Genomic DNA, 21,590 nt, shown 5'->3' on the forward strand with positions numbered 1-21,590 from the left:
CGAAGCAATTATACTCCAAAAAAGATCTATTTAAAAAAATATGATATTTGGTCTTCCCCAGCACATAGATCTAATGAATAACCAGTTCCATAATTTACCTGGAACATCTGTAAAGTAGAACAACTCTTAACTCTGTGGATAGTATAGTTATCCTCATTTTACGGTGACAAGATGAAGCTTAAGAGAAGTGATTTAACTCAGCTAGTAAATGACAAGCCCATCCTTGTAACCTCCACACCAGACTACTTCTTTTTCAAATAGACCCTTCCTACCAACCCTGATTCCTGTGGTATTAAGGTAAATCACTAATGGGAGGAATCCATATGGAACTCACTCATCTGGTCCATAACCAACTTCTCTCCTTAGCACCAATGACTGGAGAACTTTAGCACTGTGTATGAGGTCTTCATAGTTTAGCTAGTACTATTTATCCAATCACTCCTACACACTTACCCTTTGGTACCTAGTGTACCAAACCACTTTCATCATGCTTTTTCTCTGCTCTGTACCTCAGCCTGCCATTTATTCTACAGAGAATGCTCTCTCTATCCCAGTGCAACTGGCAAGTTCCTACTCACCCTTCACATCTCAATTCAAATATTTTATCTACTTTATTGCGTGTGAGATAATATACTTTATATAAAAGTAAGCTGTGATGACAAATTGAAATTATAATGGAGTAATCATGGTTCAGGCATACAAAAAAGGAATTGAGCAGCCATTAAGGATCTGATCTCAGACACATCTGCACCAAATCCAAGGACACTCACAGCTGTATTCAGAACGACACATGCCAACTGCAACCCGATGGTCTCAAGGTCTCCTCTTGTAACTATGCAACCATTTCAGACCCCCACCAATTTTTATTTAACAATTACCCTTGCTTCTTGCCAGCTCCAATTATAATTCTTGATAAACAACTCATGTAACTAACCTTGCAATTTTTGTCTTTATAAGTATCCTGCCCTTTGTAGTCTGGTGGAACACAATTCAAGTGCTTCTTGAATCTGTGTCTCCTGGGCTGCAGTCCTAACAAACCCCAGATAAGCACCTTTTTAGTTCAATCAGGTCTTGATTTCTAAAATTTTGGTTAAGAGATGCATGTGTTTATCCAAGTTGTCTTTAATCTATACCATATGGGTGGTTAGTTAACATCTTAAAGTGTCCTAATAAATAATTGACATATAGAGTTAGATATTTAGCACCTCATATATTGCTGTTTGAATCTATACCAGAGAGTTTGTAAATCAGCATAAAGGATGGTCAAAAAATTTTTTTTCATGAAATCAGTGCATCTCAAGATAGGTGGTGAGTTATGACAATTTCAAAAGGCCACACTGTAGTATAGGATTAAAAAACTGGCACTTCTGTTGACTGAAGTAATATCATTGGTGCAGCATTTAAATTCTAAAGACCATTGGTCTCATATCCCTCTACATTTTGGGAGCTGGCTAGTCCTGCTAACAGAAGATGTACGTTTCTACCTTCAAAGTGGAACTTTCATCCAATGTCAAGGGCAGAGAGTGGTACTTGCCTCAGCCCTAAGAAGAAGCTGTATTATTCTTTTGTCCCTACTTGTCAACAAATGTTCCCACATTCAACAGAATTTAGTCTAAGATTTGTTTTCATCCTAATATGCCACCTGGTAGGATAATAGAGGGAGGGAGGAGTTATAGGCTCTACTTATCCCTAATCAACCAAAGGCTACTAGATATTTACCCAAAGAACCAAACTTCACTGATGGGCAAAATTGGCTGAGGTGAGTTTGTAACATCATCTTAGTTGGACTCTTCCCTGAGTATCCCAAATGATGCACTCTATTTCTACTTCAATTTCTATCTTGTTTTTAATCCCATTAGATGAATAATTATAACTTGTCGTACAACAATCTTTCTTGACCTTTTAACACTTATAACCTATCAATATCATGAAGATTTTGTTGAACTTACTAAAAAATAGATTTAAAAAAAATTTACAAATATAATGGAATGCAACATTACATATGCTTTTTTAAACCTCTACAAGTTATTACTATTCCCAACACATTTACTTATTACGGTAAATATCTTCAATCTAACTTTAGAATCCCTGCTAGATTTACACACACACACACACACACACACACACACACACACACACACATTTCCTGACAAATTCTGAGCCTCTGTGGAATATCTAATTCATGCATGTACAGCAAGTAGCTAGAAATAGATCTTATATATACAAGAAGAGCAATAAATATCTGTTCAATGAGTAACTGACAGAAATAACATGTGAGAATATATTTGTGTCATTGGACTCTTCCAGTCATTATCAAGAAACAAAGAGTTGATTCATACCGGAGACGTTTTCAGAAGACTCACTGAACCAACTTGTAGGCTGGTTCATTGAACCAACATGTCTGTGAGTCATCATTTTCTTCGTTTAGTTTTCTTTCCGGCCATTGGGATCTTTGCCAAATAGTTTACATGCTTTCTTTTTAGCAAAATTTCTGGCTGTATTCACCTAAGATTTGCAGTATTATGTGTTTTGTAAACCAAAATCCTAGCTAAAGCTGAGATGGACTTCCTACTGCAAGTTGATTTTACCAGACTAGTAAATGCTGTACAATCAATAAGTTTGTCAAATGTATGTTATTTAGGTGACTAGGTCTAGTGCAGGCAATCAGCAGATAAATTAAAGCAACTGATGCCACAGACTTTTAACTTAGAAGGTTGTAGTGAGTACGAAAAAGAAGGGGAAAGGGGGAGGAGAATAGTGGGCTGAAATTAGACTGTAGTATGTTAACTGAATGATTAATATCTTGAAATATCTCAAATGAGCAACATGAGTGAAGTCAGAGAGTTGCTATACATGCAGTGGTTTTCAAGCTTAGCTACTTTGAAAAGACCTGATATTCCCACTGCATCCTAGAAAATTATATCAGAACCTCAGCAACCCAGGCACTGGTATGATTTTTTAACTCTCCAGATGATTCCAAGGTACAGCAAAGGTTTCAACCACTACTGTTATTGAAATTGACCTAAATGGCAAAACCCTGGACTTGGAGAAAAGCATATGGTGGTGGTGAGCATATCCACTGAGCAAAATATAGAATGGCTTTGATATCATTCCTCAAAAGGTTGAAATCTCTCATGTGTGGGTTATGACAGGAGCTGAATTTTCAAACCCTATTAATGGTAAACTGTTTACATGAGAGAGTTTATCTGGTTTACGATGAAAAAAAGAAAATGATCTGGTTTAGGATTCAAAGAGGGAAAGCACAGAAGGTGAGTTAGATATCTCAAAGGACGCAAGAGTCCCCTTTCCCTTCTGGAGGAAGCAGAGTGACTTTTTTTCCAGACAGCCAGGTATGAGAGAAAACACAGCAGATGTAGTTTGCATTGAATAAAGATCACACAACGTCCTTAATCACCACCTTTCCTTTTTATGGAGTAAGTGTAAAAGTTGTCAGTTTCATCATTTGTAATCAGAACCTGAAACAGATGCTAAAGGTTTAGTTTAAGATGATATGTGTATCTTATAACAACCTCCAATATGCTCTCCAAGGACTGTTTACTTTCCACATTCCATAAACTCAGTACAAGGGAATTTATTCTTAAAAGCATTTGAGGTAAATTAAACACAATGAATGCAACTTTCTTTAGAGATAACATTTAGTGGAGTTATTACAGGGCTCACTGTGTCTGCTTTCAGTGGGCATTGGCCTTAATGACTTTGTTTAGCCAGTTTCCATTTCCTTGCTTATATGATTTAAAGTGCTCTTACAACTATTTTGTGCTTAGGAGTTTTGCTACCAATATACGGCAATCACAATTTGGCTTTCTTTCTTGCTATCTCTCTCTTTTTAAATTTTTTCAAAACAAAATTAGTATCTAAGAGAAAAATATTTATAGTTTCAATACCAAGGGTAATGGTAAAATTCTTGAGATTGTTGTGTATACTAAACCTTCTTTTTTGTCTGAAGGTAGGAGTTAGGGATTAGAATCAGGAATCTGTAATATAAAATCCCCCCATCCATGTACAAGTCGCTCAGTTTACCATGTGAGGTGTCCAGATTGTAGGAGCCAGTCCTCAGGAAATGATGGTTATGTACGTGAATAAGTAAGTGTACACAATGAACAGAGGGAGGAACATACACACTGCATCCTCTAGATGAATCAGAGAACAACACATATTCAGAAGGTATAACACTGTGGGTTCCTTTGGGGAAAGGGAGTCAGACCAAAATCTGTGTGGGGATTCAAAGACAATTTTAGTCTGATCTGTAATTCTTTGGATTTTTACAAGGAAATGAGGTACATGTATTTGTGTAACTAAAGATGGGTTTTACAACAAGGAGAAGACCAAAAGAAATAACATTAAAAAAAGAATTAATAAGAAAAAGGCAACAGAGAACTTAGAATCCATCTGCAAATGACTAAATTAGAGTCTTCAATAACAGATAAGGACATGAGAACCAAAGGAATCTCAAGAATTAATCAACAAGAGGCAGAATTCAACAAAATAAACTAAAAGGAATTTTTGAAAGGACAATATAATTTTACTACAAAAAATAAACAAAATATTGAGTAACAGGAATTTTGATTCAAACACCAATTTTAAACTTTTTACTTAATTATTTTTATTTATTTATTTTTGTACGATGGAACAGTCTGTGATACTTCATGGGTGCTTCATTGGTCTTCTAATCAGAATCAGCTCTTGGTGCTTGAGATTTTCCCTTAAAGTTAAGCCATGCTATTCAGAATATTGGTGAAATTTTCATTAATTTTTCAAGCTCCACGTATACTTTTCACACCATAAGTTATATGAGGTATATACACTTCTGCTCTCCTTGCCTTTTGAAAAAAAATTGAATGACCAGATTATCTCCCCAAAGTGGATAGCTTTATTATTTTATATTGAAATCATTCTTTTACTGACATTTTATCCAAATGTATCCCAACATTAAAGAAAATAGTGACTCTGTTTTATTTAATAAAGCAACATTTACTGGATTTATAGGAAGTATGGGGTGTTATGGACTCAGTTATGTCCACATAAAATTAATTTTTTAACACCTTAACCCTCAAAGTGACTGTATTTGGAGATAGGGTATATAGGAGCTAATTAAGGTTAGATGAGTCTATAAGGGTAGGGTTCTAACCTGATAGGATTGGTGACCTTAAAGAGGAGGAGGAGAGAGATCTGTGGATGCCAAAAGGAGATGTCATGTGAGCAAAAAGGGAGAAAGCAGCCACTTACAAGCCAAAAGTAGGAGTCTTATATTGAAATCTACCCTGCCAGCATCTTGATCTTGGACTTCCCAACCTCCAGAACTCTGAGAAAAAAATGTCTGTTGTTTAAGCCACCCAGTGTATGGTATTTGGTACAGCAGCTCGAGGAGACTAATGCATGAAGATTCTACTCTTTTCTGTCACTAGGAAAAAGATATATCTGGTCTTTGCCAATAACTCATTTATCTCCATGTAGTGGCTTGAATGGTGACCAGCCTCCCCACCTCTGCCAAGATATGTTCATACCCTAATCCTTAGAACCTATAAGTATTACCTTATATGACAAAAGAGTAAATATTATCTTATATGGTCACAGATGTGATTAAGTTAAGGATCTTGGAGGAGAAGATTATCTGGACCTATCTGGTTGGGCCTTAAATGCCATCAGAAATCTCCTTATAGGAAAGAGGCAAGGGAGATAAGATAGACAGAAGAGGAGAAGGCAGGGTGACCATGGAGGCAGAGACTGGGGTGACGTAGTCACAGGTCAAGTCCTACGGCTAGCCGCCAGAAGCTGGAAGAGGCAAAGAACTACCTGGCAGCTTCCAAAGGGAGTGAGGCTTTGCCAATTCCTTGATTTTGGACTTCCCCAAAACTGTAGGAGATTAGATTTCTGTTTTCAGCCACCCAATTAGTGGTAATTTGTGGTAACAGCCACAGGAAACTAGTGCACCCCACTTCAGTTTGAGGATCCATCTTCAGTGAACCAATGGTCACTCTCTAGGACTAATGCCAAATTTGGGGGGGGTACATTTAAAACTCTCAGGTTAAACAGTGTGTACGTGCATGTGTATGTGTGTGACACACACACACATAGGTCTTAAAACATTTGTGAAGTCTTTGTCAACTTTCCTTTACATAGAAATTAGTGTTTACCATTCTAATGATGTACTGTTAGAGATATTCTCATTAAAATCAAGAATAAGACAAGGATTCTAGCCATAACTGCCATCTCTAAGGTTTTTCTAAAACGCATCTGAAATACATGAAAATAAAATAAGAATAAAAAATAAGAGGTTACCTATTGAACAGGAGGAGGAAAATAATTGTATGCAAATGATATGACTTGTTCACTTAAAAGTTTAAGTGAAAATTTTAAAAAGGAGGCAATTAAGAATATATTTAAACATATCAACTATAACCAATTAAAATCAAATTGTAAGCCACAATAAAATGTTGACAAAAATATGAAATATTTAGAATAACCATTATAAGAACTATATAACACACATAAAGAAGAACTACAACTTTATTGAATACGTAGAGAGAGACACATACCATATTTCTTGATGGCAAAACAATATTTTAAAGAAATAAATTCCTCCCAAATTAACCTTTGGGTTAAATGTAATTCTAATCAATCCTAGCTAGATTTATTTAGACTTTAACACCATATCCATTTTAAAGAATAAAAAAGAAAGGCTAATATAAAAAAGAAAAACCAGTATTAGAAAGATTGAAAATCAAACCTGAATAATACTGCTAAAATTCAACGTATCAATAATACAAAATAGATTACCATATAATTCATAAAAATTTTGTTTGTGGGGCTTCCCTGGTGGCGCAGTGGTTAAGAATCTGCCTGCCAATGCAGGGGACATGGGTTCAAGCCCTGGTCCGGGAAGATCCCACATGCCACGGAGCAACTAAGCCGGTGCGCCACAACTACTGAGCCTGCACTCTAGAGCCTGCGAGCCACAACTACTGAGCCCATGAGCCACAACTACTGAAGCCCGCACGCCTAGAGCCCGTGCTCCGCAACAAGAGAAGCCACTGCAATGAGAAGCCCGCGCACAGCAACGAAGAGTAGCCCGCACTCGCCACAACTAGAGAAAGCCCGCGGGCAGCAACAAAGATCCAACCCAGCCAAAAATTAATTAATTAATTAATTAATTAATTAAAAAAAAATTTTGTTTGTGATAAAGGAAACATCAACAGGAGGGCTAGTCATCAAATGGTGGAAGGACTAGTCATCAAATAGTCGGTTATTTATAAAATTATAACATTTGGTTTTTAGTTCATACCATATATCAAAATAAATTTTATATCTTTATATCAAAAATAATATTATAAAATGCTATACATAATTTATATGAATATTCTTCTGACCTCTGAATAGAGGAGGAATAGAATAGAGGAGGACTTCCCAAACATACAAAGTATTTTTTAAAAAATAATAAAGGAAAATCTTCATATTTTACTACATAAAAATAAAAGTTTTGTTCATAATAACATCGATGAAAATGAAAAGGCAATTTTAGGACAATATTTATTATAAACATGACAGATACGGCTTTTATCTTTAATTATGTGATGGAGTTGTTATTTTTGCCCTTGTTAATTCCTATTTCCAATTAGTGGCACTGCACCTACATACTCAGCCATGAATCTTGAAGTCCTAGAGGGTAAAGGGAGATATTCTATAGAGAGAGAATATGTGCACCCCTTCTGGCTCAAGGCATTATGAGAATGACAAAGAAAGTACAAGTAGAGAAGGAAGGCAGACTTGTTAATGATTGATCACTATCTCCCATCCTCTCCCCAAATCCCTTGAGTCTACTTCTTGGAGAGCTAATTTTAAACATTCAAAAAGTTAAGGAGTAGACCGTATGAAGAGAGGCTCACCTCCCCATATACCAGTAGGGGTCCTGTAACTGCAGTACCCCAGGAGAGGACTTACACGTGGCTGCTTCCACCATTATACTGGAACGATGGCTCAGAACTGCCATCTGACAGTGACAAAGAGCCTCAGGAAGTGCTTCTGGTTCCCACCACCCTATGCATGTCAAGCAAGGGACCCAGGGGTGCCCATATGCCTGTTGAAAGGGCAGAGAGTTACCTGGATCTGGTCAACGAGGCTATGGTAGACAAGGATTTGGAAACCAGGGGCAAATGGCCAGAATCAGGGACTCCTGTGAAGGATGCCAGCACATGAAGCTCAAACTGCTTCATGGGGACCCAATTGCACTCAGCAGGCACTGGTCCCAGGAAGAAACAGCCTCACCACTTTCAAGTGGAGACTGGAGGAAGCTGGGAAGTCAGGGCCAGTCTGAGGACTTCATCCCCTCTGATGCTGTGAGATGATAGAAGACAGAGTTGGGAAAGAACACAGAAGGGAAAATGACTTGTGAAGATCACAGTACTTGTAGGTAACATAAGGGGCTTATGATCTCTTTCAGTATCTCTAATGTGAACACATTTCTGGTCTAATTACATGTGCTGCCTACCTGTATATTTCTAAAGACAAAAGCATTTCTTTCCTGGAAAGTGAGTCACTGAGGGTTTGGAGTGAGGGATAGACCACTTGCGATTACCTTCTTCCTATTTTACTGCTCTGTCCCCTCTTTTCCTCATGTCTCTTGTCCAGAAGGGAAGATTCTTTCATCCTCTTTGTCATGGTCTCCTATGCTATGGCAACAAGCTTCCTGGATTAGCTCCCATATAAAGGACAAAGATGGGAATTCTCTCCAAAATCCATGGAATAAACATTTGGTCCTACATCCTCCAGGTGTATTTAACTGGGAAACTTGGGGTGTGATTTGAAAAAAAATAGGGATCTCTGAGAATGAAAATAATTTGACTTACTAGATTCTAAATATTATCTCCATTAAAAATAGACTCAGAGAACTCACGCCAATGGATAAGAATCCCCTCAAAAATCAGAAAAAGCTGAGCAAGAAATTCTCAGAGGAAGAAGTAAACCTATTAAATAACGTTTAAGTTCACAAGTAATCAAAGGTGTACACATTTAAAAGCACGAAAACATTAAATTTGCAATTAAAGAAGATTGTTCCCAATGTGGGAGAAAATGCTCTGAAAGTATTTTTATGTAATACTGCTGGCAACAATAATTTGTTCATAATTTTCACAAAACAATTTAGCAGTAACTTTTTGTATTCTCCATCTCCTTAGATCGTGTGTTTTTTTATCTTAAGATAATAAATATGCTTTTAAACAAAGCTAAGTAACTCTGCCTGGCATCAATCGCTGTTGACCGTGGTTGCCTTTGTGGGGTTAGTGAATCTTCTACCTGGCATTTCATATTGTCCTTATCTGCATCCACCAGACATTTATATCAGTAGCCGAAGACAGGCAGCCAAAGTGACAGGGGTGTTGTGCTAGGACTTTTAAGTAGCTCTAATTTTTCTGCTTCGACTAAAATTCTGTGTAGTTTTATTTCAAATATATGTGAATTGCCAAACACAAAACAAGTGAAAACACCGAGTTAAAAATAAGAATAGTAAAATTATTTTTCAAAGAAAATTTCAAGTTAGCAAGTGAACGAACAGTAACAAAATGGACAAAATCTTTTCCTTAAAGATACAGCAATGTGCGGCACATATAAAAGTCCATGAAGCAACTTTATAAAAGAACCTAACAATAACAGTGACATGAAAAATTAGCAAAATGAAGATAAAATCCCAGATTAAGGTGGCAAATGTTCAAGTGAATCACTGTCTCCTCTGACAGGTGACTTCCTAGGGACTGCATTAGCATCTCAGAAAAGCAAACAGACCTCCCTTCTTTCTTCAATTCCACGGTGCGTTTTTCACCAGGGAATTGGTACAAACTTATCCTCACACAAATAAAGAATAAAGGATTCAGAAGGACTGAATAGGACTATCTTCATACCTTTAACCTTTTCCCATAAAAGTTGAGCTCTCTCTCTCTCTCCATATATATATATGTAAATAATAATTAAAATTCAAAAAATATGTTTTCCCTGTGCTCCTAATTGAAACTAATGAAAGGGGCCCTATGAAAAGAAGTGCTTTGTAAAATATGACCAAGAGAACTCTTGCTCCAAAGCTGGATTCCGTTTACTTTAAATGAAGAAGTATTTTTTATTTTCAGTTCTATGTTTTTCTATAAATCATTAAAATCTTTGCTTCTCTAGTGTAGGATTTTACTGAAGGAGAGAGTGAGACTGATAAAATATTTTCTTGTCAAACTTGAGAAATATTTGCCGTGAATCTGTAACGTACAGGATTAGTAGCACAGGATGCTGGCAATCATGTCAACACCTTTATTTTACCAGTGAGAGCTCAGAGGCTCGGGAAGCACAAGCCACTCTTTGGAGGTCACACAGTCAGTCAATGCCAAGACAAGATCTGACCAGAGCTTGTGACTAACTCATTCAATTGTATCACTAGACTAGGGATATCTACTATGCAGCTAGGACAATGTCTTCCCTTTCATTTTTCAGATCATCAGGCAATGATGTGCGTATTACACATGACTTTTAAGCTGAGTCTACTGAAAGGGAGGTTAAAGGGCATGGGTAGTGTTCCAAGCCATATGGTCCTCTTTGGTTTCTCCATTTCTCTGTCCTGAGACCACTGATTTGTCGTGATGCCTGTTACTTGAAGAATCTGATGCTGTTTGCAACTTCATATCTTATACAAGCTTGTCATGTAATTCCACAGAATGCAAAAACATTTCAAGTAAACTCAAATCTTTCTGTGGCTTTTTCTCAGCACACATCGCTTAACACCTATTACCCAAGATAATACATATAAAAGGGCTTAACTCCATGCCCACTGAACAGATATAAATCCAGCTGATTGATGAGAATATGCATTTATTTTATAAATCTGATTTTTCTTTCAGTAGTCCTGGGACTTTGGAATCTTCCATGGTGTTTATAATCCAGACCAGGAAGTTCTTACAATATAACTCTTAAAATTCCAGAAGGGTGGGAAGATTATTTTATTTTTACTGACACATCCCAAGCACCTACAACAGTTCCAGGCACAGTGTGGACTCTCAAAATATAATTCCAAATGAACCAATAGATGAGTGTAAGCAGAGGAGCTATGCATGTGTAAACAATGAGTACAGCTCTGACGCTTGAAGTCCAAGTTCACAGATGAAGCAGCTGTCCAGGGTGGGGAAGATAGAACTTATTGCTTAGCAGCCAGAAGCCTGATTAAGAAACACAGCTTGTGAGAGGTGTTTCCTTTCAGTGTTAGGGGAATATAGGAAGGTGAGAAATGTTAGGAAGGATTTCTATGACGTTGCTTCAATTATGAGAATTTTTCAGATTAATTCCTATTCCAGTCAAGATGATGTGCCAAAATTGGGGCTGAATTTTTAATGGATACTATTTTAAGAAGAATTGAATAACACTGGCCTCAAAACAAACAATACATTTGCTACAGGTTCATTGACTTGATCTCCCATGGATCTTGGACAATTTCTCTATCAGCTGGACCAGTTTTTTCTTTTCTTTCCTTTTTTTTTTTTTTTTTTACTTTAAAGGAATTCCTTAAGGAACAGAGATATCATCTTTTTTTTTAAATGGTATTTAACCTACCAATGTGAATCAGATTATTTAGAAATTAATTTTAATGAGTAATAGTTCCAGATCCTTGCCTTAAGATAATTTAAAAAGTAATGACTATACTTACTAAGCTAATTTGAATTACTTGAGTTAATTAGAAGCCTTATTAACAGATATTATTAGGAAGAAATTTCTAATTTCAATAAAGGTTTCTAAGCACTAATTTTGGTTTTGGCCAAAACTTTTGAGATTTTAATGATGAGAATACGACCTGTGTTTTGGATCTTTATAAAAGTAATGTTTTTGGGCTTCCCTGGTGGCGCAGTGGTTAAGAATCTGCCTGCCAATGCAAGGGACACAGGTTCAAGCCCTGGTCCAGGAAGATCCCACATGCCGCGGAGCAACTAAGCCCATGCGCCACAACTACTGAGCCTGAGCTCTAGAGCCTGCAAGCCACAACTACTGAGTCCACGCACCTAGACCCTGTGCTCCACAATGAGAAGCCACGACAATGAGAAGCCCACACACCACAATGAAGCATAGCCCCCACTCACCGCAACTAAAGAAAGCTCGTGCGCAGCAACAGAGACCCAACACAGCCAAAAATAAATAAATAAATAAATAAATAAATAAATAAATTTATTAAAAAAAAAAAGTAATGTTGTATAGATCAAGGCTGCCCATGGAAATAGAATGTGGGCTATAGAAACCATTATATAATTTTAAATTTTCTAGTAGCCACATTAAAAAAAGATGAAATGGATTTTAATAACATATTTTATTTAACCCAAATACCTAAAATATTATTATTTCAATAGGTAATCAATATAAAAACTATTTCTATTTGTCCAGGCTATTATAACAAAATACCACAGACCGGTGGCTTATAAGCAATAGGAATGTATTTCTTATCATTCTGGAGGCTGAACTCTGATATCAGGTTGCCAGCACGGTTGGTTGAGTGAGGGCCTTCTTCCAGGTCTTCGTATCCTCACATGATGGAACGGGTGAGGAAGCTCTATGGAGTCTCTTTAATAAAGGCACTAATCCCATTCATGAGGACTCCACCCTTCACATACCATTACATTGGGCATTAGGATTACAACATAGGAATTTAGGGAGTACACATTCAGACCATAGCTCTATTAATGAGATATTTTATATATTTTAGTTCTAAGTCTTTAAAATCTCCCTTTGGACAAGTCACAAAAGCCACATAAGGCTGGTGGTGACAACTGTGGGCAGCAGTGGTCAAGAGGTTGAAAGATTTTGGAGTCTGACAGTTCTGGATATAAATCCTGGTTCAATCATTTATTAACTATGAGTCATTGAAAACAAACATTCCATGTGCCAGTTCCAGCAACTATAAAATGGGAGTAATTTATAGCTCAACTATCTTTGTGAAGATTAGAAATAATATATAAAAAACATCTACTACAGCACTGGGAACTCAGGAGCTAGTACTTCCTGAAGAAGCTGAAGTTTCAATGCTTCAAACATAATTTCTATTAAATGAAGATGCTATTACCGTCATCACTTTTTCCCTTGGAAATTGCAGAAAAATTCTCTTAGCTTAACTTTCTTCACCAAGAAGCCAATTTTGTACTGTTACATGGAATGAAGGTCCTGACTGTGGACCATCTGGAGGGTGACCTTATTAGCACACAATACGAGAGATAATACTGTTGTCACTTACTGTTAAATACGCATTTATCATGAGGAAGCTCACCTTCATTACAGATCACAAGAAAAGTGACAGGAGGTATATTTATTTTGGGGGTGTTATCTCTATCAAAAGGTAAACAATACCTTGGTAAAATAATACAGTTCATTCTGGAATATAGTAAAACATTTCTATGTGCTCTGAAAATTCATTTCCTCTTGTTCCAATTCACATTCATACCTCAATTATTTCAGTCTAGATAGATAAGCCTGATTCTTCTGGCCATTATTCTTAAGGATATCCTCAAGGATACCAATTCTGGGTTTCTTTGGAAAAAGACAGTGAATTTACATTTCTAGAAATGGTGGGAGAAGACTGGAGACAAAGAGGCTGAAGATTTAGTTTGAAAACATAATGGCAAAAGAAAGCACATTTTCTAGTCATACTCGAACAAACACCTGTTGACTTGGTCTACATTATAGAATGCTAACACAGTCAATAAAATTGAATATTTTATAATACCTTTTAAAGCTTGCAAAGTGTTCTCATGCTAATAATTAGGAACTTTCTCTTAGGAGAAAATAGAATTATAGAATCATAAGATTAATTGGAAATCTGAGCTATCCTATCTTCGTCACTTTATAGGTAAGAGTCAGAGAAATGGAGCGACGGATCCAGAAGCAAAGTGTTAGCTGGGGACAGAGAGGGAGTGTAAACCCAAGTAGTCTGACTCTTAATCCAGGACTCCTGTTAGGGTTCAGGGCAAGTCGCCCCCAAATATGCCAAAGTGGCATATTGATTACTTAGAACTAAAGTTTCTTAAGAAACAGCCAGTGCAAGAAAACTCTGACTCTCCTTTGTCCCCAGAAAGCAGGACATAAAACCTCCCATGTGAAAAATACCCTCCCTGCACCAGGAGGGTACAGAGACATCCTTACTACCAGCGACAGGGAATTCAGGGCCCAGAGGTTGAGTAAACAAACTCTGCTTAGATTCTTCACTTATTAAGCACCCAAACCTAAGTCTCCTTGCCTTGTCAATTCCTTCCAAATGTATTGTTTCTTTGTCTAAAAAAGTATAAAAGCTGCCTGCCTTGGTCACTGCTTAGGTCCTATATCTATGAGACCTCCGTACGTACAAAATTAAATTTGATTTTCTCCTGTTAATCTTTCTTGTGTCAATTTAACTATCAGACCAGCCAAAAAAACCCCAAAAGCATAGGGGGAAATTTTCCCTCCCCCAACACCTCTAAGGAAAATGATACACAAGCTGGGGTGGGAGATAGTTGAGTAGAATAAAAAGGGTGTTTCTTGACACTTTATCCCTTTGGCTGAATGTGTTCACATATAATGAAGTAAAGAAAATAAAGTTACACTTTATTCTCCAGTACTAGAAAGCTTCAAACTGAGCTATGGAAATTATGGTCATTTTGAGGGGGAGGGGTGTGATTTATTCAAATAATTATTTCAAGGCTGTGCTTTATTTTGACTAGAGATGTCATTGTCATATTTTCAGTGTGACTCTCATTTTCAATTGTTTTGTTATTCATGGATCATGGGCGAAGAAAGACAAGTTGTTATTACTGAAGCATCTCTAGGAAATTCTTCTGGGCAATTAAGCAACCATTTCCTCCCTCGTGAATTGCTGTAAAGCCACAATGCTTAGCAAATGGATTAGATGAACACTGGTTAAGAAAATAACCAGCTGGCATTTTGGATGTCTCACAAGGAACATGTCCTTCTCTACGTTGTTACTTTATTCTGGGACTCACAGATTTATGAGTGACCTGTGAAGGGGTTGCAAAAGCCAGTCACACCTTGCTCTGAGATGAAGATATTGCTCAGTCTGGCTATAGGGATGCCCCTGTTGTCCCTCTGCCTGGGGTCCCATTGTGCTTCTTGTATACAGGGGTCATTCCAAGTTATAGGAAATTTATTTTTCCAAAGCAAATGACAAGTGACTGTAGAAGAGTTTCAATGCCTTAAAGCTAAGAAGTGGAGTACATTTAAAATAAAAATTAAGATGCATATAGGCTTCATTTTGTAATAACCTATAAGGGAAGAGAACCTGAAAAAGAAAGATAGATAGATAGATAGATAGATAGATAGATAGATAGATAGATATCTGAATCACTATGCTGTACACCTGAAATTAACATGATATTGTAAATCAACTATACTTCAATAAAAAAAATTTTTTTAAAACAGAAAAAAATTTTAAAAATAAAATGTATATATGCTAAAAAGTATAAAAGGGAAAAGTTATATAGAGAAAACTCTTAGTTAACTCTTAAGGCTGATTGAATGAAATGGAAGATTAAGTCTGATGTCAGTGGTGGCTTTTTATCCTGCTGGTAGCAAAATCAAGGCTGATGTGGGTAGTCAAAGTAAAATAAATGCCCATAGGTCAACCAGCATTGCATGTCTTCACTAGGAAAATTAATGAGGTGGAAAAATGTTAAGGTTTCAGAAGAAATTTCTTCTTAGTTCCATAGGCACTCACCAAATTTCAGTTTTCTTATGCAATGGCATTGTCTCTATGAGCAGCTATTTCTTTCATTATTATTGACAGTATCTCTCAGCCATATTCTCTATTTCATATCAATACTTTGGCAGTGCTTATTTGATCCCTTTCTGGGTTCTCTAGGTCATCTGCCAATCATGTCCTCTTGATTAGTAGAATTAGAGTTGGTCAGAATTAGATTTTGTAGATGCACTATCCCTCCATAGCATTACTTTGTCTTTTTAAGCTATAAGACTGGATCACTAAGCCTCCTTGTTGATTTAGCCCTTCCCAAGATTCTGGGGCTCTTCTTGCCCCAGAGAGAAAGAGGAAACATAAGAATATCAATGTCAAGAGCCCTTTAGGGTCCGTACCAAGACTCTCTGATTCTTTCACTAATTCTAGGTCCTGAGTGTGGCAAAGACTGGCTAACCTCTCAACAAAGCCCCGTTTTCCTCCTCCTGGACCCACAGCTAGATCACATTCCCCATTATCTCTGGCTGGTGTTCTCTTTCCCAGCTGGCTTTGGCCACGCCACTGAGTTATGTGTGATTGGAGTTTTGTGTGTCCCTTCCATCCCTGTCCCATGAAAGTCTCTTACTCACAATCCCTTCATTCAATTTCTCATCCCTTGACTGCTTATGCAGACAAGCATGACAACCTTGAAATCTTCATGATAAAACTGACAGTCTTAAGATGGAAAGAGTATCTGTTTCTGAATCATTGCTTGAAGGCAAGACACTCATCAATCAGTAACATTCATTTAAAACTTAAGTGAAAAATAAAGTCCCATGATGAAAAACCACTAATATCTGGTGCTTTATATAGTACAGTGGTTATAATTGCCTTATATAAAACTGTGACATCCATACTCCTGCAATAAATTCCAGTCTTAATAGCATGGTTCCTGCCTTGCCCCCGTTTACTGACCCTAAATCTCAGTTGCTCTTTGGGGCCCCGCCTTCTTTCTCAGTCCTTCCAGAGAAGCTGAGCTGTGCTCTGGAAACGTTTCCATGTAACAGGTATTGGATAGACCTGCTGGTGTTAGAATCAGCTAGAACTAGGTGTCTTCTTCTCACCCAGACACACGCTTCTGGAGTGCTATCATCTCATTCAAGATTCTACTGTACACTTTGCCCTCTGGGTTCTTTTTTCCACATGCCCAACTCTAGAGACTGTTATAGCATCCCCAGCTCCAGGGATGACCATCTTCTTGTGGCCATGTAAGCATTTTACATTTTTAAGGTTTTCCTGCTGTGGAAGAAATAGATTCATGTTGTGCTTTAAAATTAAGCTGGCAGAATTACTTATTTTAACTAAAAAATAACATACACAAGTAAGTCTTTCATATAGTTTTCAAAATGGAAAAAAATTAAAATCTTTTAAGTGATGGAATAAATTATGATACATTGAATGAAATCAATAATACATTAATTTCAACAATACATTGAATTAAATAATCGGCATTTAATCACCATAAGATTAGTGAGGAGATTTCAGCTTCCTAAAACAAACGATTACAAAACTAAGTGAACGAACACAATTCTCTCTAATAAACATTATAATAAATAAAGTTTCCTACAACAAACATTTATGTTTCCAACATTACAGTTTGTGGCTAAGCCCCCTGTCTGTGTACAAAGGCTCCTGGAACTGGTACCCTTGCTCGTCCAGATACATTGAATCTGGACTGACCTCATAAACGCTATAGAATGCAGCAGAAATGATGCTTTATAACTTCCAAGTCTAGGTCATAAGAAGCCTTACAGCATCTGCCTTGTTTTCTTGAAACACATGTGCTAGGAGAGGCCAATCACAAAGTAAGAAGTCTAAATACCAGGAGACCCTCTTTTCCTCTTATGTGAGGAAGCCCTTACCTGGCCATGTGTAAGAGCCAGTGGAGCGAGACAGCTGATCTTGGATCTCAGTTGAGGTGCCAGGCTTGTAAGTCATGGTGGACATCCAGCCCCAGCCATCTGCTGACTGCAACCACATGAGAAATGTGAGGCAAGAACTGCCCGACTGAGCCCAGTCAATGCAAGGAATCATGACAAATAATATAAACTGCTTCAAGCCACTGAGTTTTGAGGTGGTTTTGTTACACAGAATACAGGACAATGGTTCTTTTAAATTATGAAAGCAAACTTACAAATATAACACAGTTCTTTACCTTTTTCAGTACATGCTAGTGTATGTGTTCCTTCTCTCTACGTGAGCTCAGAATAAATTGGAAAAAGACAAAATAAAGCAGTAAATGGAGGCCAGTATATCACCATCAATATTCACAAAGCCAAAGGTGGAGGTTCTGTGGGAGCCAAATGAATTTCATGACACTTAACAGCTAAATAGTTAGAACTGTGTACCCTTCCATGGGCAACTGGACCCAGGCAACTATCTCTACCTGGAGGGGAATTCCTGGGTAAGATTCACAGCACAGAAAACAGAAGCTAACTTGTGGGTAGGTTCACTTCCAAGAAGAACAAAAGGCATTTGTTCTTCCCTAATTACCAGTCAGATAAGTCACTTAGCTCATCTAGGGTGAGGTCAGTAAAAGGGCAAAGAGGGTCCAAGAGTAGCACCAATTTACTCTCCTCCACATGGGAAGGTATACTAGGAGGGGGGAAAAAGTTTCCCTCGATCAGAAGACAGATTTGACAAAAACTGGCTATGAAATAAGCATAGATATAACTGAAATTTTTGACATAAAAGTATGTGAATACTTTCTCATTGTCTCTATTTTCCCTTTAAGCAGAATAACGCTAAATCAGTGCTTTACACTCTCAAAATCACCTGTGACAATTTCTTCACTGAAATTTTCTAGTTAAATACCTTTGAAATTTGCGCCTATGATTTTATTTATAATTTTATCCAATGCAACACCCAAGATCTGGGGCTCATCAATTTTGCTTGGAAAATTAGATTTTCCTAGGGCAAGGAGAATGTAAAATTTAACTAGGTGGTCCCGGGAATGGCACGAGTACAGATGATTTACTAGAGTCATTTAAGAAATTGAGACTCGGTATATATTTGTTCCCTAGATTGTAAGCTTCAAAAAATTATGTGAAAATTAAAATTTTGTGTCACTGACAACTGATCCAAATACAAATTAAACATTACCCAACAGTAAGTACATATCAATCTTTGTGGAGGAAGAAAGATGAGAATGATAAAAGCTTTTCAAGGATACCCTTAGCCTTGAAGATAGAACTAGGGCAGCTTCCATTTTACATATGTCCATGATTTATATGCATTTAAAGGAAGGGTACTGTCTCTGCTCTCAAAACCTTTGTATGGCAATTTTGTCCTTGATTTTCATCCTTATCACAGCTTTGATCAGCTCTTTACATTAACTAGCAAACTTCTTTCAAGCTGTAGTTTTTTTTAACGCACTGTAGGTTTATTTAACTTCCCAGAGCTGTCTTTTACTCAACAATATAGTTATATTTCATCACATAAATGAGTGCTCCGATAGTTCTCTCATTCCCTTATGGCGAACAGGAAATGTAACGTCACTGACACGGTTTGAAGTTAGAAAGGATAGTTAAGGACCAGCTACTTACAGCTTGAGTATAACTTCTACTGCTCCCAGGCTAAGCATAAAAACAGATCAGTGAAAGCTTCTTCAGTGGTAGTTAAAAAAAAAACAAACACTGAGTCGTGATGCCTGAACAGCTCTGGGATCTGGGAACAGGGATGAGAATGACTTTCTAGACTTTGGTACCACCATGGGCCAGATTATATGGTGATAAATGTCTTAGAAATGGTGAGATGGACAAATCAAACTACTGCCATGTGCAGACACATTGAACAGCAACCCAAGTCCTTGGGCAATGAACCCTGGAGGAGACACAGAGTTATTGTAAAAAGTCCATGAATTCTCACGTGTACTAAACACTTTCTGTATGCTAAATAATTAGAATGACACGCATGCATTTAACTTAAAAAAAAATGTAGCTCCCTACTTGATTAATAAATACATTTATACCTTTTTACAGTTTTTAAAATGTATAATACCTTTTATATTATACTTTTTCTCAATCAAGGAATTCTAAAATCCAGCTGTGACAGGTAAGAATCTAGGAAAACATTTAATGTGAGGTAGGAAAAACAGTCTTCATACTTAAAAGGATTTACATTTTTCTTCCTAACTTTTAGCATACTGTTTATCCCCAACTCTTTCACATCCATAGAACAGGTTAACACTCCGTGCAACAAAAGCACATTTTTCTTCAGAGGGAGAATTGTGTGACCCAGCACCATTAAACTAGAAATGAAGGCTTTAAGGTGAAAAAGTTATCTTTACAATTCCAGGCCAACCAGGAACCAACCTGTGTGATTTCACTTGAGTCTGCAGGAAGGAGGTGTGTCTATTTGGGACAATCTGTAGGTGGAGGGGAAAAAAAAAAAATGCATTAAGACTTCCAAGAGACCCTCAAGAATTGATTCGCACTCTTGGCTGCATCTTAGAATCACCTGGAGAGTTTTTAAAACTCTGGACACTCAGGCTGCACATGAGGTCAATTACATAGGAAGCCAGGGGTGGGGGGCTGAGAGAGGACAGAGAGCCAGGCGTCAGTCATTCTTACAGCTTCTGAGTGATTTCAGTGTGCTCCCAGGGCTGGCGTCGGCGGCTCTGAGGGTCCTACGGAGATTTCATCAGCTCCTCACATCACGTGGTGCCTGATAGGCTCTGCTCAAACAGAAGCCAAGCTTAAAGATTTCACAACTGCAGCCTGTTACTCAATCATCTAGTCTCTCAAGAGACAAGATAACAGGATTTGTTGATTTGGCAAGAGGCGTTGTTATGGTCTCTGAGGAAATATTAAGCACATCTCACCATGTTTCCATAATCACTCTGCCTAGGCTTGATTTCAAACATGTTCCCATTATTTTACCTTGAATCAGATATGGTGCACCTGATCTAAATCAGATTTAGAGCCTGATCTAAATCTGCTGCTACATGGACTATGGTTTTATTTTTAAGCCTTGTCTAACAAACTCATTGAAATATTGCATGACAATTGCCTGGAATTACCTCATTGTGTGTGTCTGGGGGGATTGTTTTTCTCCTGTTTCCAGCAATTATTTCATTGGAGTACAACCCAATTGCCTGGAAAGGGTGGTAGAATCAAATTTCAATAAGTATTTAATGAGTACTCACTGTATGCAAGGCGTAATGTTATATGCACAGGAGAAAATGCATACTGTCATATGCATTGAATTACGGTGACAGGACTCTTCCTCTTAAGGAAGTCCCACTGTAATCAGGGTGACCAAAGAGCAAAATGTATAAGTCAGATAAAGTAAAATACATTGAAATGCATTCTCACTCGGTTTTTTTTTTTTTTTTAATTATTATTTATTTATTTATTTTTGGCTGCGTCGGGTCTTCTTTGCTGCGCGCGGGCTTTCTCCAGTTTCGGCGAGCAGGGGCTACTCTTCTTTGCGGTGCACGGGCTTCTCACTGCAGTGGCTTCTTTTGCTGAAGAGCACTGGCTCTAGGCACGTGGGTTTCAGTAGTTGTGGCACAGGGACTTAGTTGCTCCGCGGCATGTGGGACCTTCCTGCACCAGGGCTCGAACCCGTGTTCCCTACATTGGCAGGCGGATTCTTAACCACTGCGCCACCAGGGAAGCCCTTCTCATTCGTTTAATAAAGACATTTTGTGAAAAGAAAAGGGTAACTTCTGTATAAAGGAGGAAGAAACAGGACACAAGTTATGGTGACAACTGAACTTAGTCATTTAAACACTAAGTTTTTTCTGATTTATGAATATACATTGAAAAAAGTTGGAAATATAGAAGGTGTAAAGAAGAGAAATAAAATATTACTAGTAATCCCACAATCCAGATAAAACAGATTA

The 21,590-nt window shown here is 37.5% G+C and overlaps 1 long non-coding RNA gene across 2 annotated transcripts in view; it reads right to left on the bottom strand.

The window, feature by feature from the left end:
• The window catches only part of LOC309627825, a 54,637-nt gene extending 33,728 nt beyond the window's left edge, over positions 1-20,909 (bottom strand). The window contains exons 1-3 of one of the 2 annotated variants that reach the window (XR_014243976.1): positions 20,201-20,909; positions 20,056-20,108; positions 17,605-17,710 (exon numbers count right to left, since the gene is read on the bottom strand). This is a non-coding gene — a long non-coding RNA (uncharacterized lncRNA). Of the gene's footprint in view, positions 1-17,604; positions 17,711-20,055 lie in introns of both variants that reach the window. The other variant, XR_014243977.1, reaches the window with a different exon arrangement.
• Positions 20,910-21,590: the final 681 nt, after the last annotated feature.

This window comes from Balaenoptera borealis (genome assembly GCF_965194805.1).
Source record: "Balaenoptera borealis genome assembly, chromosome: 4".
Taxonomy (NCBI): Eukaryota; Metazoa; Chordata; class Mammalia; order Artiodactyla; family Balaenopteridae; genus Balaenoptera; species Balaenoptera borealis.